The following is an 18,890-nucleotide window of genomic DNA, read 5'->3' as shown; positions in this document are numbered from 1 at the left end:
CCAAAAAAAATTGAGAATTTTGGGTAATTTTGGCAATTTTTGGAAATTTACAGGTTTTGGCTCCTCAACGGGTCTCACCCCCGGTGAGACCCTTTGTCATGGCAGCTCCTTTTTGCAAAAACTCAGCATTTCTAGATTTGTCATGCAAAGTTACATATGCCTATGGATGGACTTGAGTTTTTATGGAGTTTTGGGCCTCCAAAAGGTCAAAATACATGCAAAATTTGACTTTCTGCCCCTTTTTTGAGTTGCAGAAACCAGTCTTGGGAGAATTAAGTTTTGACAGGGCAAATGATCTCCAAATCCAAAAATTCCAGTTGGGTTGGAAAGTATACTCACAGACCTTTCCAACGAGCTATCCTGCACCCAATTCTGACACCTGCAAGTGCCTCAAACAGAGCTTCAAAGGGGCGCGACCCGTTGAGCAGGGGGGGCGCGACCCGTTGAGCAGATTTTGCCAGAATTGACTTGTTCAACCCAGAAAACGCATATTTGACTCTTTTTACTTTTTGAGGTTAATGATGGTCCTCTTGGATGTAATTGTGACACTTTTTAGATACTTTTACTCTTGTTTAACACTTCTAGAAGATTCATTTATGTAAAAGGTAAAAATTGAATGTATGAACTGGTTTCCAAGTTTATAGAGGCAAGTTGTTTTGACTGCCTATTTTCTAGTGTCTAGTTTAGAAGTTGTTGAAACAGCTCCTAGGATAGTGAGCTCGACCCATGGAGGCAGGGAAAGAGGTTAGATCATCTATATTATGTACTTTCTTGCTCATTTTCATGGTTGGACTCTTGAGGGAGAAGCTATCATTGTATTATTCATTGTATCTCTGCAATTTTTGGCTAAGGAAGACCAGGGTTTTGCAGTCCTCTTTGGGATTCTTGTGGACTCATGTGTTGATGGTGTGTTTCTCAATGTACTTGTAAGCTTGTTATGTGACTCATTTCCTTTCTTTTACTTCTGCACATTAAACAAATGAAGTGTTAAAGTAAGAATTCATGCTTGCCATGCTCTGCTTTTAAGTTTGTTTAATTTCAATGTTTTCTACTGTCTAAAGAGAATTCAAAGTTATTGTTTGCTCTCTTTAGCTCTTCACCTTTCATTCCTGACCATCCATCTCAATCAAAAGCATCAATACGGTCTCCTATCTCGCCCCAAAGAACCCCCTGCAGAAACTGTGTCAAATCCCCGCACCCAAAATTGCAATTCCTCAATTTGCCACCAAAAACCCTAAAACAACCTTTTTGATCAGTTTACTAGCCTAATATCAGTGTTTACCTTGTTGGTCATCTCATCCCATTGAAGATCTGCCGAGATTGACCGGAGAGAGCCTTCTCCTGCCCCGTAGGGCTAGCTACGAGGCTAAATGGTTTGATGTAGCCTTGAGGTTTACCTTTCTCAGCCTGAGGTGAAATTTCAAGCGCTAACAGAAGCTACCCCACTAAGTGAACTATGGTCTCTATGCAAGATAGAGGAAACTAGACTCAAAGCAAAGGATGATGTGGGATCAAAGGAGCAAGCATTTGCAACCATGGTCAAGAGAAAGGGAAAATTTGGCAAATTTGGTCCACGAAGAACAAGCAATAGAGATATGTCCAAAGTCCAATGCTTTGGATGCCAAGAATATGGACACTACAAAAGGGATTGTCCTAAACTTAAGAAGGAAAACAACAACAAAATAAGAAGGGTAGAAGCTCATGTAATTCAAGAGGTGAAAGAACAAGACAAGAAGCAAAAGAAGGAATATTGTCCATATCTCTACTATGACTAAGTCAAACTCTTTACTTAAAGTATTCTTTCAAAGTTTTGAGTAGTACATGAGCACGTCGAAATAGAATAGAATGCATGGTTAAAGATATCTTCTAGAATATAGGAGCATGGTAGATATAGCTCAAGATATTCATGTAGAAGGAGCAAAATTATTATAGGACCTCATCCACAATGAAAGAATAATTGATCATGTTTAAGAATCTTAGAATGCCTCTGCCATCAAAAAGACATTTTCAAGGTAAGGGTCTTCAAGATCTTCTAATGGAATCTTCAAAAGAAGATTCATAAACAAGAGTAGATGTCTCATTGGGAGTCCCATTCATGGGATTCAAGAAAAGGATGATATGCACACAAGAAAAGATGAAGCAAGAAGGGCCACACCAAGGACAATCAAATTAAGTCAAGATGATCAAAGGAGAATCAAGATGAGGTATGTCTGCATCAAAGTTAAGTCATGTCATCATATATATATTATTGAGTCATGGGAATAGCTCTATAACATGATCAAGTATAAAAGGATCTCTTTCACCAATGACATGCTTGAAGGCATGTACAACAATGCAATGAAGGTCAACATGAAGAACTGCTCCCACAAGGAGTATAAGGTGGTTGACTAATCTATCCAAGAAGAAAGAAATGAAGAAAGAGATCAAGCATGTGAAGAACACCATGGTCACAAAGAATCACTATCTGACAAGATCCATTAAAGACATATCTCGAACGAAGGCATGACAACTCTAATAAAGGAAGAAAAAGATCAAAGGACCCTTGACACGTACGAAGGCCTTGGAGATATGAAGAAGCAAATAATTGATTCAACTCTACAAAGATGTCATGATGAAGAAGCAATCCAACAAAAGCACTATTTGATGTTGAAACAATATCAAGATGAAGTCATGAAGGGCTACTAGATCGAAGTATGGGAACAAGCAAGTACAACTAAGCATCCATGTGAAAAATATTTCGAAGCATAGAGAAGATGACAAAGCAGTGGCCAGATGACAAGAGGACTTGATATATATCAAGAAGGCCACTTTCCACGAAGGAAGCAATGACATGACAAACCAGGAAGGAAAGTGATCGATGGTCGGTGCCCTACCAAGAAGAAATTCGAACAAAGACTTTATGACATCGAAGGAAAGAAGGAGATCAAGCAGCTAAAAGACCAGCGAAGAAGAAGTTGTTGATGAATAGACAAGTCCCTAGCTAAGAGGGAGTTCTAACAAGTTCCCAATTACAAAGGAACTTGGCCAAATTCCTTGTCAAAGGAAACTTTGGCATAGACACAACATTCTTGTGTTCACTTGGGAAGAAAGAATGGGAGGATTGAGTAATCATCTAGCATCTGATGCTCTTTGAGGATGTGTAGGGCATCCACAACAAGAGTAGGCAAGAGGACCGATATTCTTTGAGGGTTGGGAACCCAAGACAAGAATAGTCCTAGAAGGTCATACTCAACGAACACCCAGGAGGGTATGTACCTTGAGAGGCAATGACTAAGGTGTCTATAAGTCATTAGTCTCGCCAACATTGTGCTCTGATCTTATGAGAGATAGAGTTGTTAGTCAAAGGCCTTGCTATGAACAATGTTGGTTACTATGATGCTATAACAGATGGATTGCAAATCCGGTTTCTCTTATGTGAATTCTTCAAGATTGAAAAATAGTCAAACACCTTGTAATGATTTATGAATACCTCCCTAGTTAAGAGGGAGTGTTGAAGAAAGTATAACTAGGTTCGGTCTTCATAAATGTACTTTTGATATTTGTATTTATTCAAGAAAAGAAATATTATTTTTTTTATATTTATCAATGACTTTCTTGCTCATTGAAATAGGTCTAACACGTGTTAAAGTGCTATAGGTGAGTCAAAGAGTCAAAAGAAAATGTTGAAGAACTTAAGGGCATGTTACACCATGTATATATTTGTATAAGAGTCAAAGAATACCTCTCCAAGCAAAGTTAATCCTCTCCATGCAACGACATCATCAAAGAAGCAATTCCGATGCAAAAGAAGTGAAGTCGGCCTACTGTCCTCAACTCGGCCTAAAGGAGGGACAACCCTCTGTATATAAAGGTTGTCCACTCCTCCAACGACAAGCCATCAATACCTCTGAAATCAGCGAGAAGGAAGACAAGTTAAGGGTGAAGGGAAAGCAAGTTTAAGGAGCCTCTAGTGCAGCGAAGGAGGAGAATTTTAACCGAAGTTGAATGGACTGTTTTTAGGGTGAGAAACAGTCACAAGTGCGAGAAAAGAGAAGGGCAGTTTACAGTCATAATAGAAGCAAGATCACAGTCATACATATCTTATCATTTGGGCTAGTAACTTAGGCCTTTAAGACCTCCTACTCAAGAGAAGAAGAGGGTCTCTCAAGCGAAGGAGAAAGGAGCCAAAAGTATAAGGGAAGCCTCCCACACGTGCGAGAAACTAGCGCTGCAGTGCTGTCACATCAAGTCAGCAACTACACATAAATAAGAAGCTCGGTTGGACAAGAGAAGGAAAGTATCTTCATAGGTGAAGGATCTCACTAAGAATCAAAGATAAGTCTCTCTTCTGGAGCTCACATAACAAGGTCTATCACCAGTTGTCGGAAGGAGGAGGACGAAGTGTCAGGAGGCAAAGTGCAGGAAGAAGGAATGATCCGGATTTAAACAAGAACACAACAAATTATAGATATAACCATAAATACAAAGATGCAGTAGAAATATCACTTCATTTCATTAATATCAAATACTGAAATATGCTTACAAACAGAATGGAAATAAAACTAACTCGGGCGATGGTAGCTTATTTCTGAGAAGAGAAATGGCGGCTACATGCCTCTGAATTGCATTACAATGATGGTCAAGGGCCTTTTTATTATTGAACAATAAGAGAAAACCCTAAAATACCAAAACCATAACCTGAGATGTAACACCAAGAGTTTATGGGCCCCGTTGGGGTTAGTTGGACAGCCAACTTCCCGGGGTCACGACTTGGTCATATTATCTCCATTTGACACGCATGATACCCCGTTGGAAAGATCTCTCCAAGGACTGCGACGAAAAAGACAATTTTAGATAGAAATCGTTGGTACAAGATTGCCAAAAAAACGTCGTTTAGGGCCTCAGAACGGCTCCAGAAGTTTAGGAACCGAAAAACTGCTAAAAATAGTAAACTTTGCTACAATTAAGGAAACTGAAAAATTGAAAGAAGCAATGGTGGGGGTCCAAGTGGAATTGGTGGGTGGCCACCAATATCCACCTGGATCAAGGAAGGACTTGACTTGTGCTTGGAGGATATTCTTGTCAAGGGTCTAGGGTTTAGCATTGATCAATAAGAAGCTTCAATAAGAGAAATTTATTGAAAGGGTTTTCCTCTCTAAGAGAGAGAGGTTTTTCCCTAGCTGAGAGCCAACATCTTGTGTTCTTGTTCTTATGTTTTTGGTAGCAGTTTGATGAAGTAAACACACATGCATTAATAAGAAGAAAAAGAAGATTAAGCTAACAAGATAAATTGTAAAATAGCTTCACAAATTGTTATCAAGTCAAGAAGAATCCTACTATACCTAGTTGCCCTAGATTCTTCAACAAGAATGAGTGATTAAACTTAAGAACTTCTTATCACAATCATTGCTCATAATATTGTGCTTTGTAGATTCCACAAGATCGTGATGAGAGGGGAACTATGTTAATTTTAGGTATGTTCTATGCTAGAGCAATTTATTTCAATTTCTTTTTCACATTAGCAATCACATCAGCATAAAGTAAACTGTAGATAGAACATAAATATAAATCGCAAAAGACAAACCAAGACAAGAGGACACAAGATGTGGCGCTAGCCAGGGACAAACCCCACAATGTGGGGAAACCCTTGATCAATTCTTCTTTTATGTTCTTCAAAGTTCATCAGAGAAAGTGAGAGAGATAGTACATTTACAATAGAAGTCAATCACTTTGACTTTTGATATCGTCATGAGATCAGTTGAAGACATATTGCTTCAACTAATTCTCTAAGGTGACTCGTTCACCTATCATAGTGCTACATCTCATCTATTTGCTGCACATTACAGTGTGACACCTTGTTGTACTGTCACATGTATTGAACCTTGATGACTGAGTTGCTCTCATCTTCATGCTGCATCTTCCATGGTATTATTCATCATCAAGCTACCCATGCTCATGATCTCATTCATCATTATGTTGCCCATGCTCATATCATCATGCATCATTATGCTGCCCGTGCTCATATCATCATGCTGCTTATTATGCTGCCCATGATCTCATACATCATGCTGCCTTCCTTCAGAGACAAATGCTCCAGCTGTTTTGACAGTTCCCGGTAGTTCCGGCTTTTCCGGCTTTTCTGGCAGTTCCGACAGTTCTGGCATTTTCAGCTTTTCTGACTTTTCCGGCAGTTCCGGCAGTTCCGACGTTTCCGGCTTTTCCGGCAATTCCGGCAGTTCCGACGTTTCCAGTATTTATGGCTTTTCCGGCGTTTCCAGCTTTTCCGGCAGTTCAGGATTTTCTAGCAGTTCCGGCTTTTCCGATTTTTCCGGCAGTTCCAGCTTTTCTGACTTTTCCAGCTTTTCCGACAGTTCCGGCTTTTCCGACAGTTCCGGCTTTTCCAGCTTTTTCGACAGTTCCAGCTTTTCCGACAGTTCCGGCTTTTTCGACAGTTCCGGCTTTTCCAGCTTTTTCGACAGTTCCGGCTTTTCCACTTTTCCGGCTATTCCAGCGTTTCCGACAGTTCCAGCTTTTCCGACAGTTCCGGCTTTTCCGGCAATTCCGGTTTTTCCTTAGGATCTCTCCTCCTACTAAAACCCAAAGACAAGTAGAGAGAGGAAGAGATCCAAGTGTGTGTAGAAATGACTTGAAGTCCTCTTCTATTTATACTAAAACGTAGAGGTTGAATAGACATGACTAGGCTTCTAAGCCTACATAAGTTGTTGGTCGACTTAACAATTTGTCCATAACATAAATAAATTCATAACTTCATAAATACTTATCGGAATCGGATAATCTTTAGATCAATCCTACACCTCTCAATGAGAGGGATCCAATAAAAATATCAGCTGCCATAAATAATATGACCCACATAGAGTTTGGCCCTAGTTGCAAATTTTAACAAACTAAGGGTGAGAGAAAGAAGGAGTGCAACAAATAGGTTGCTCAAGGTGATGGTCACATTGGAGAGGGGAGATCATGGAGTGATCAAAACCCTGAGGGTGTGTCCAAGGAGATAAAGTATTGTCAATGAGGGGCTCTTCCTTGAAATTATACTCAAAATGGGGGAAAGGGCTCTGTGAAAATTCCTAATCCTCAAGGAACCCCTACTGTAGCAAATCTAAATCTACTTAACCTACTTGATTTTAATATACATTATCAAGTTATTCTTCTGAACACTAAAGCAAATTACTTTTGCAGCCTACACTACTTAAATTTGATTACATGAAACAAGGAAACTGAGCAAAGAACAAGATACATAGGACACAGTTATTTTTGCACAAAATAGTCCCCAGAAAAACCCAATGCAGGAAAACCGGTGCAAAAGCTCTGAGGTTTTTCTATTATTAAGCAGTAATTCTTAATACTATGTTGGAAGCCCTACCGGCAATCCAGTGACAGAAAAAATACAATGGCGGAAAACTAAGTGAGTTTTACCTCACTTCACCCGGCAGATTCGGGCTGATCCGATAGCAAAACTGGCTAACCCTGGCTATCTCTACGCTGGTCTTTCATGGGCCCTGCGTCAGCCTTTCAGGCTCTGCATCAGCCCTGCACTGTCTCTTCTGCCTTCTGCGTCAACCTTCCCAGCTGTTCTGGCAGTTTCCCGACAGTTCTGACTTTCTGCGTGAGGGTAGCTACTACTTCTACGTTGGCCCTTCTGGCTCTGCATCAGGCCTGTGTGGCCCAGATTGGCCCAATGTCAGTCCTCCTAGCTGTTGCGCTGCCTCCACTAGCTTCTCTCCGCCTCTCTATCAGTACTCCCGAACTATCCCTGCCCCTCTGCTGCAGAATGATCACCTAGTTCGAATTATCAGCTTCCTAGCCCCAGAAATCGAACTCCAAATCAATTCGTTCTATCCATGTGTGTTTCTAAATGAACCCCAAGCCTCCTTCTTATACTTTTCTCGTTGAGACTTCAAAGGTTGAGATTAAGTCTCTAATCAACGGCTAAGATTAAAACTTGACTTGATCCGCCTTCTAGATCATTCTCACCCATATTTTGATTAATACCCATTACTACTTTAATTTTCCTAAGTTTAGAATTAGGAACCCCGTTAAAAATATTAATTATTTTAATAAAACACAATTCGAGTGGAATTTCACCAAATGGTTTCTGGATTCTTTAGAACTCATGTGCCTTAGCCTCTCCACCAATTTTCATGGCTAGATCACATCCGATGCTACCAAAAACCAACACTCCCTCTTAGCAAGGAAAGTGCTCTACCAACAATGTCCAACTGCATGTTGCTCTGTTTCTGAAGCACCTCCTTTCCGCATTGTTGTTGCCACCAACACTGTGTTGCTACTGCAACTGTACTGCTACCCATGACACTGCCATTGTCACTGCTGCATCTGTACTACATCTCCCTCTCAAATGTTGCATATGCTATGCTGCTAGCACTACCACTGCTAACACTACATTCATACTACAACTCAACTGCTGAGAGAAGCAACTGAAAAACACCCAAAATTACTGAACTACCTGTGTTCAACATAATACCATGTGAATGTTGGAATCTCACTACTACTAGTCTCTGACCCTCTGAATCTTCTAGGTTGTTGTTGACTTCTGCATTGTGCCATCTGCACTGCTGCCAACCTTGCTCTACATTGATCGGTCTCTGGTCTGAAGTTACTGCATTTGTCTCTCCAATCAACCCACTGCATCATCTGACACTAAGTTCATCTCGCTACTACTGAATCTTGGGCTCCCATAGCAAGGAATTGATCCAAGAGGTGGGCTCCTCAAGGATCCTGCCCATCTGTAGCTCTTTCAAACTATAGCTCTAAATCTCCCCACCTCTCTCTTGGAGATGCAATTGCCATCTCTGCCAAATGTCGAATGACCTCCTCTCTCCTCTGCACAGCACTAGACCGGCCTACGCACTCCCTGCTGGAGCTTGTAGATCTGCCCCTCTGTTGTTGTTCAGCAAGTGAAGATTCAGACTCCTTGGCTGGAAGTCCTCTGTGGAGAAAAATTCCTCTTCTATGTGTCTTTGCTCTTTTCTGACAGATTTCTGCCCCGGCAGAAACTACACCCTTCATGCACTGTGTTGAGGCTATGTCACTCCCTCTGCCTCTGCAAACTCACGAACTGGAAATCGTACCTCTTTGTCTACTCTCTCAGAGAGATTTCCTCAGAATCTCTACTTCCTGGCAAGAACTACGCAATCCCTTCAAGGGAATTCGAATCGCTACCAAATGTAGCTATTGGCCTCTCTGCTCAGCGTTGGATCTGCTCTTTCTGTTTCAAAATCAATGCTTTGATACCATGTGAAAATTCTTAATCCTCAAGGAACCCCTACTGCAACAAACTTGAATCTACTTCACCTACTTGATTTAATATACATTATCAAGTTATTCTTCTGGATACTAAAGCAAATTACTTTTGCAACATACACTACTTAAATTTGATTACATGAAACAAGGAAACTGAGCAAAGAACAAGATACATAAAGAAACAATTATTTTTGGACACTCAAAAAATGCGGGAAAACCGATGCAGCAGCTCTGAGGGTTTTCTATTATTAAGCAGTTCTTAATACAATGTTGGATGCCCTTCCGGCAAATCCAGTGACAGAGAAAATACAATGGCGGTAAACTAAGTGAGATTTACCTCACTTCACCCAACAGATTCCAGCTGATCCGGCAACAAAACTGGCTAACCCCAACTATCTCTACGTTGGCCCTGGATAGGCCCTGCGTTAGCCTTTCAGGCTTTGCATCAGCCCTGTGTTGTCTCTTCTGCCTTTTGCGTCAACCTTCCCGGTTGTTCTGGCAGTTTCCCGGCAGTTCCGGATTTTTGCGTGAGGGAAGCTATTGCTTCTGCACTGGCCCTTTTGGCTCTGCGTCGGGCCTGCGTGGGCCCAGATTGGCCCAGCATCAGTCCTCCTAGCTGTTGCACTGCCTCCACTAGCTTCTCTCGACCTCTCTATTAATACTCATAATCCTCAAGGAACCCTTATTGCAGCAAATCTAAATCTACTTCACTTACTTGATTTTAATATACAATATCAAGTTATTCTTCTGAATACTGAAGCAAATTTCTTCTACAACCTACACTACTCAAATTTGATTACATGAAACATGGAAACTGAGCAAAGAACAAGATACATAGGACACAGTTATTTTTGGACAAAATAGTCCCTGGAAAAAACCCAATGCAAGAAAACCAGTGCAGCAGCTCTGAGGGTTTTCTATTATTAAGCAGTGGTTCTGAATACAATGTTGTATGCCCTCCGACAATCCAGTGACAAAGAAAATACAGTGGCGGAAAACTAAGCGAGTTTTACCTCACTTCACCCCGCAAATTCTGGCTGATCTAGCAACAAAACTGGCTAACCCCGACTTTCTCTACATTGACCCTGCGTAGGCCCTGCATCAGCCTTTCAGCTTCTGCGTCAGTCCTACACTGTCTCTTTTGCCTTCTACATCAACCTTCCCGGCTGTTCCAACAATTTCCCGGCATTTTCGGCTTTCTGCGTGAGGGCAACTACTAGCCTACTGCTTTTGCCCTGGCCCTTCTAGCTCTATGTCAGGCCTGCGTGGGACCAAATTGGCCCAGCGTCAATCCCGCTAGTTGTTGCATTGCCTCCACTAGCTTCTCTCCGCCTCTCTTTCAATACTCCCGAACTATCCCTACCCCTCTGCTGCAAAATGATCACCTAGTTCGAATTCTCAGCTTCCTAGCCCCAGAAATCAAACTCCAGATCAATTTGTTCTATCCGTGTGTGTTTCTAAATGAACCCCAAGCCCCCTTCTTATACTTTTCTCGTTGAGACTTCAACAACCGAGATTAAGTCTCTAATCAACGGCTAAGATTAAAACTTGACTTGATCCACCTTCTAGATCATTCTCACCCATATTTTGATTAATAGCCATTAATACTTTAATTTTCCTAAGTTTAGGCTTAGGAACCCCGTTAAAAATATTAATTATTTTAATAAAATACAATCTGGGTGGAATTTCACCAAACGGTTCCTGGGTTCTTTAGAACTCATGTGCCTTAGCCTCTCCACTAAATTTCATGGCTAGAGCACATCTGATGCTACCAAAAACTAACAGGCACATGGTCACCTGAGATCATATGACAAGCGGTGAGGGAATCACTTACGGATGACTCAAAATGATGAACTAGAAGGAAAGGCGATGGAGGAGGTGAGGTATTGTATTCAATGGGACCTCCATTCCTGAAAATCATATTCTAAAGGCTCAAGAGAGTTGGATATATTCCCAAAATCACAAGGAAGGCAGGTAGGAGAAAGGTCCCTATCAATTCCCTCACCATTAGCATCAAAGATAGGGTTTCCCCAAAAAGGAGAAGCAATTATTTCCAACTGTTGTCTTTTATGCAAGGGAAAATAAAGATCCTTCGTTTCAAGTGTATCGATGGATATGTTATCATAAATAAGGGGAAAACCAGTCCCAACCTCATCCTCTCTGTCGGTGTCATAAATGGCAGCACAATCAAATTGAGGACTAATAATTTCCCATTTCTCCTTTTCAATGTGGAAGTAATCTCCAATGTCATCTTCCAAGGAGCTCATGGGATCACCTTCCTCAAGGTTCTCAAAAGGAGAGTCATCAGGAGTAATATCCTTGAGAAAGGTAAGGTCAGCCTCAACTTTACTTTCCATAGCCTCATCTTCCCTAACACATGTTCACAAAATCATCCCCCTTTTCGTCATGCGGACCCAAGGACTCATCTTTTTGTTCATTATTTAGGTTCCCAAGGTCCTCTCCAACTTCTTTAGATTGATTCCATTCCTCACTTTGATGATGATCCTGCACACTTGAACTTTCTTCAATGTCACCTTGACCATCCAATTAATCACCTTTTGTGGGGATTTGCGAAGTGATTATAATATTTGTCATTGATTAGGTCAGTCAAAATATTCAAAGCATAGGTTAGGCCAGCAAAGTCAAGGAGACGACTAGGATCCTTCTCATAGGCACACCTCATTATGTCGAGTTGCACTTGTGTTGACCTATGAAACCTGAGCATGAATTCCTTATCCATATCTTCCAATAAATCTTGATAAAATTATGCATATTTATCCACATTCTTTTGCAGTTCTTGAATGTCTTGGTCATTGAGTTTTGCAAATGTAGAACCAAGATTAATCTCTCTTTTACAATAGTCCATTTTTTATGATTTTGCATATTAGGATTAAAATGGAGTCACCAGGGTGAATTAAAGTGCCTTGATAGATGCTTGCTTCACCCTACAAGCATTAACTTTGAAGCTTAATGAAGAACAATAGCTTCGTTCTTCTAATGGAGTCGCCAATAATGATATGTCAATATGTCGTATGGGGAACAAAACACACATTTCTTGTCCCTGGCAACAGCGCCAAAATGTTACCGCTCAAACTAGTAGGGGTCCTAGGACGGGATCCTTTAGAGCAACTAATAGGTTGAGGGAAACAATGGAGCGATAGGCCACTGTCACCTCAGCTATGACTCCCTGCTCTTTACAAACTTTCACTGATGGGAGGAGTCTCGGTATGTGAGGAATCACTAGAATAGATATAGTCAATTATAGGATAGGGAAGTGAGTCTTAAGGCCTATTCACAAGAGAGACTTAATTGTATGGTTTGCTTGCTTGAGAAACGAGGTATAAGGCTTCCTAGGAAGGGCCAAGGGGATTTCAAGGGATAGAGTTTGAGTATAAGACTTGTATGGAAGATACGTAGTCCTAGAAATCCTTGTGAAAACTTGGTTTCCAAGTGGTCTTTGTGAAATTAACTTCAATAGGAACGATCGCCAAGAGATTGATTCAACTTTCTTTTAGTTGGATCAACCTTTGGGCGATCATTCCAGGCCCGACCCAAAGTGTGGACAAGGGGAAGTGTAGGCTAACACCTTGTGGACCTGATGGACAAATGTGGACCCGAATGGGAAAAGTGTGAAAAGGGGTTATAATGAATGAAGGGGAGTGATATATATGGTACGGGAAGCAGGACCACACAACCAAAATCAGGGTTTCCCATGTAGTGCCACTCCTAAAGCTAGTAGCCAATAGAGGACATCCCATGAGATTATGATACAAGATTAACCACCAAGTTGGGACAAGGGAACAAGAGTACAATCCAAGCCCATTCTTTCCGCTGAATGCCCCCACTAATCCATGTCCACATGTGTCTGTTATGAACATAAATTATGTAAAAATAGATAATGAATAATAATCATAATAACGTGTAATTAAATAATAATTAGTTAAACAAAGAGGCATATCTCTACAGACATGCCTGTTTGTGAAAAGGTACTTACCTGGCTATAAATACAGGTCCCTCATTCTCATTTGTACTCATCCTACATTCATTCTTTTATACAATATACAATTTACAATTACTATCCTACGATGGATGTCTTTGTCTTCGAAGTGTTTTAAATATTTCTGTTGCGTATACGACTTTTGGTCGTTACATTGGTATCGGAACCACGTTTGATCCCTGCTTTTAGCCATCAAACTCCGTCAACATTGTTGTCGTCAAGACTCAAGTGTTTCGCTACAAAGTGGGAGGTTCTCCAATTCGCCATCAAGCCTTTGGCCATTTAAATAAATAAATAAAAGGGAAAAACAGAGTACAAAAGAAATAAAAGAAAATTAGAAAAAAATTATATAAGAAAAAAAAAAGTATATAAAAGAAAAAAGGAGGTCGATATTTTCAAAGTAATAAAAAGTCAAAATATTAAAAAAAAAAATACAAAAAGGTATATATAAAAAAATAAATATTTTTTTAAAAAATCAAAATCAAAATCATTCGACAACAACCTATGACAACCATCGTCCGACAGAAATTCACCGCCATCATCGGCCTGCAATAGCACCCATCACTGTAACTTTGGGACGACGATTTCCCAACTGATCGTCGCCTCCACCGCTACTGCTTGGTTCGTTTCATCCAACTGTCGAAGCAAGCACACAGCGTTGAAATCGTTGACCAACCGACGTTTAAGTTGAAGTCCCCCGCTGTCTTAGTTCTACATACCACCTGTACTTGACATCCCTCTCCATCGTACAACATTTCTCAGTCGCTTTCATCCCCACATTAGAAGCCTTCTACGCCGCCAAACATTCTCGTAGACCATTCAATGCCCGACCAATCAAGTCAGAGCCACTGCCTATGGCAGCCGACACCACCACCACACTCTATTTAAACTGCAACCACCACTATATAGACCTTCCTATACTCTGCCTCATCACTCCAAGCGTCACGTCCCTTGCCAGACACGATTCTTCAATTGTGCGGCATGCCCCGACCCGTTCCTTGCTCTTTACCTCCGCCAATGGCTAACACCGTCCGAATCGAGTCGTCGTTTCACCCGTTGCCAAACCTCTCTTATTGAAGCTTCAATTGACAAATGCCAAACCCTAGACCCTTAACAAGAAGATCCTCCAACCACAAGTCAAGCCTTTTTCCTTTAATCCAAGATCACTTCCTTTTGCAGCACTTTGTCCTCTTTTCAGCACTTCGTCCTCCTCCTTCCTGCACTTCGTCCTCTCACTATGTTCTTCTTCCGGCAACTGATAGCAACCCTAGTTATGCTTGCCTTAGAAGAGATATTTCTCTTTGTTCCTTTGTAGACTTTCTCACTTAGGAAGAGGACCTTATACTTTATCCAATTGAGCTCTTTCTTTTGATATAGTTGCAAATCTGATGTGGCAGCAGTGTAGCCCTAATTCTTCACACGTGAGAGGATTTCTTCACGAAATGGTGCTTGACTCCTTCTCTTTCCTTCGCTTGAGTAGTCTCCTTCTTTGCTTGAGTAAGAGGCCTAATAGGCACTCTTTCCTAGCCAAACCAATTCTCTTTGTATGACTGCAATAGGAGGGTTGTTATAACAGCAGAGAGAGCCTCCCTTCCTTCACACGTGTGATTGTAACAAGCCTTAAGACAACCCTATAAAACTCAGTTTTCTTCCTTCCTTCTTGCTTCGCTGCACTAGACGCACCTTTCTTCGTCCTTCTTATACCCTTTACTGGTCTTCCTTCTTCGTTGATTTCAGAGATGAGATGATGGTTCTTTTGTGATGTCGTATGACCCTTTATATAGGAATCTGCCCCTCCTATTAGGCTGACTTGATCCCTATAATTCGGATTGCTTCCTTTTGTGATGCCAACATATGGAGGAGGCTTGTGATTTTGCTTGGAGGTATTTCTTGGAATTTAATACATAAATATACATGGTGTAGCATGCCCTTAAGGGTCTTCAATATTTCTTTTGACTCTTTGACTACCCTATAGCACTTTGACATGTGCTAGACCTATGCAATGAGCAAGAAACTCATTTCTATAATTCACAAAAAAAATATTTCTTTTCTTTTACAAGTACAAAGATCAAAATTGCATTTATGAAGACCGAACCTAGTTACACTTTCTTCAACACTCCCTCTTAACTAGGGACGTATTCATAAATCATTACAAGGTGTTTGGCCATTTTCAATTTGAAGAATTCACATAAGAGAAATCGGATTGGCAACCCATCTGTGACCATGGTGTCCTTTCATCTTTGATCTCTTTTCACATATGCTTCTTCATATGTTGTTTAGTCAACCACCTCATACTCCTTATGAGGACATTTCTCATGTTGACCTTTATTGGTGTGTGAATCATGCCTTTGAGCATATTATTAATGAAAGAGATCTTCCCTATTCTTGACCATGTTTTTAGAGCCATTCCCCATGCTCATTAATACATATGATGACATGACTTTTAAACTGAAAACATAGATGCATATATACCTCATCTTAGTTCTTTTCTTGATCATCTCAACTTCCTTTGACAACTTCCTAGATTGAGATTGCCTCAATTCCCTTTGTTTTGCTTCATCTTTTCTTGCCTGCATATCATCCTTTCTTGAATCCCTATGAGTGGAATTCCTATCGAGACATCTGCTTTTCCTGAAAGTTATGAACCTTCTATTGAAGATTCCACTGGAGGATCTTAGTAGTCCTCATCCTGCAAATGCTCCTTCTTGTTGATGATAGTGGCTTTCTAAGATTTGATTATGATCATTCCTTTCTGCATTGATGAGGTCATTCAATAGCTACATCCTTCCTACATGAATATCTTTATCTGAGCTATCTCTACATAATGCTCCTATATTCCTGAAGATGCCAATTTTCATAAACCATGCATTCTATCCTATTTCTACATGTTCCTATGATACCCAAAACCTTGAAAGAAGACTTATGTGAAGAAGTTGACTTTAATCATAGTAGAGATCTGGAGGGTCCTCCTTTTTCTGCTTCTTCTCTTCTTCTTTCACTTCTTGGGTAATGTGAGCTTCTTCTCGTTTCCTCTTATTGTTGTCCTTCTTAAATTTGGGACAATCCCTCTTATAGTGTCCATATTCTTGACAGCCAAAGCATTGGACTTTGGACATATCTTTGTTACCCTTCCTTCATGGACCAAACTTGCCAAATTTTCCTCTTCTCTTGGCCATAGCAGCAAATGCTTTCTCCTTTGATCCCACATCATCTTTGGCTTTGAGTCTAGTCTCCTCAACTTTGCATAGAGACCAAAGTTCATTTAGTGGGGTAGCTTCCTTCTTGGCATATATACTTGATGTGAAGTTGCCCCATTCCTCAGGTAGAGCATTGAGTACTACAGTTGTCATTTCTTTGTCAGACATAACTTCTCCTAGCTCTTGTAGTTGATCTCTCATCTCAGAGATTTTCATGAAGTAGGGAGCTATTCCTTCCTTGGATATCTTCATCTTATACAATTCATTATGCAATGATATCACTTCTCCAGTTGTGCTAACTGAGAATAGCTCCACCAATTTATCATAGATTTCTTTCGATGTTTCAAGTTTGGAAACATAAGGAATGAGAGAGTCCTTGATGGATTCTATTAGAACTCTTTGAGCCCTTGTTTCATCCTTATTATACTTTGCTAGGGCTTGAGTTTGTTCCTTAGTAGGGATAGTGATACTCCCTTTGATGTGGTCTAGAAGTTCATTCTCCTTGAGAAGTAAATCAGTCCTCTTTTTCCATGCAAGGAAATTAGCAGTCCCAACCAATTTGTTGCTTTCCTTGCAAAAAGACATTGTGATATGTTCAGAAGAGGACATACAAATACTTACTTGATATTGTTGGTGATGAAGAAGTCTTGCTACTTCCTTGAAGATTTGATGATTTGTCTTCTTGGATATTAGAGATCTTCAAATTGCCTCCTTCAAGGTGCTTTGAAAGAGATTGCTTGGTGATGAAGACTTCTTAGTGTGTGAGGCTTGAATTGGAGTGCTTTCCTTTTCTTGAAGATGATGTATCTTGATGTAAATTCTTCTTTGAATGGATCTTCTTGTAGGTGCCTTTATATGAAAGGCTCTTCTTCTTTCTTTGTAGTCCTTCTTGATGGATCTAGAATGGTAGATGGTAGACCTCTTTGTCTTTGATGGATTTGAAACCCTTAGCTTGTAGATCTAATGCTTCAACCTTGTATGTGTTCTTGAGATGCCCTTCCTTGATGTGTCACCTTAGCTTTGATACCATGTTGAAGAATCTAGGGCATCTGAGTTATGATGAGATTCTTCTAGCAATGATAACAATTTGTGAAGTACTTTTACTTTTCTTGTTAACACAGTCTTCTTCTTTTTTATTATTATTGTATGTTCTCTAACTTCATCAAACAATTACCAAAAACACAAGATGTTGACTCTCAGCCAGGGTAAAACCTCTCTCTCCTAGAGAGGAAAACCCTTCTTCAAATTTCTCTTATTGAAGCTTCAATTGACAAATGCCAAACCCTAGACACTTGACAAGAAGATCCTCCAACCACAAGTCAAGCCTTTTTCCTTTGATCCGAGATCACTTCCTTTTGTAGCACTTTGTCCTGCTTCCGGCACTTCGTCCTCCTCCTTTCGACACTTCATCCCCTCACTATGTTCTTCTTCCGGCCACTGATAGCAGCCCTAGTTATGCTTGCCTTAGAAGGGATATTTCTCTTTGTTCTTTGTAGACTTTCTCACTTATGAAGAATACCTTATACTTTATCCAATTGAGCTCTTTCTTTTCATATAGTTGCAGATCTGATGTGGCAGAAGTGTGGCCCTAATTCTTCGCACATGTGAGAGGATTTCTTCACGAAATGGTGCTTGACTCCTCTTTCCTTCGCTTGAGTAGTCTCCTTCACTTGAGTAAGAGGCCTAATAGGCACTCTTTCCTAGCCCAACCAATTCTCTTTGTATGACTGCAATAGGAGGGCTGTTATGACAGCAGAGAGAGCCTCCCTTCCTTCGCACGTGTGACTGTAATAGGCCTTAAGACAGCCCTATAAAACTCGGTTTTCTTCCTTCCTTCTTTGCCGCACTAGAGACACCTTTCTTCGTCCTTCTTATACCCTTTACTCGTCTTCCTTCTTCGCTGATTTCAGAGATGAGATGATGGTTCTTTTGTGATGCCGTATGACCCTTTATATAGGAGTCTGCCCCTCCTATTAGGCCGACTTGATCCCTATAATTCGAATTGCTTCCTTTTATGATGCCGACATATAGAGGAGGCTCGTGACTTTGCTTGGAGGTATTTCTTGGACTCTAATACATAAATATACATGGTGTAGCATGTCCTTAAGCGTCTTCAATATTTCTTTTGACTCTTTGACTACTCTATAGCACTTTGACATGTGCTAGACCTATGCAATGAGCAAGAAAATCATTTCTCTAATTTACAAAAACAATATTTCTTTTCTTTTACAAGTACAAAGATCAAAATTACATTTATGAAGACCGAACCTAGTTACACTTTATTCAACAGTTGGAAGGCCCACCTTCAAATATACGATCATAACAGATGGGCGAGGGCACAGAATGGTTGGCTCAGGTGGCAGAGAATGATGTCACATCTAGCTATCTGGTGGCTACAAGGGGCTACTGGCTGCCGGCTGAAGACAAATTTACGA

At 40.6% G+C, this 18,890-nt stretch overlaps 1 protein-coding gene across 5 annotated transcripts in view; it reads right to left on the bottom strand.

Annotated features, from left to right (window-relative positions):
• PTAC3 (plastid transcriptionally active 3) overlaps positions 1 to 18,890 on the bottom strand; it is a 461,439-nt gene that overhangs the window by 365,625 nt on the left and 76,924 nt on the right. The window lies entirely within an intron of this gene.

The sequence above is a fragment of the Pinus tabuliformis genome, chromosome Q (genome assembly GCF_031772625.1).
Source record: "Pinus tabuliformis cultivar Carrire ecotype Pingquan chromosome Q, CPIR1, whole genome shotgun sequence".
In the NCBI taxonomy this organism is placed as follows: Eukaryota; Viridiplantae; Streptophyta; class Pinopsida; order Pinales; family Pinaceae; genus Pinus; species Pinus tabuliformis.
The sequence above is the reverse complement of the archived record's forward strand: the minus strand, read 5'-3'. Positions and strand labels throughout refer to the sequence as shown.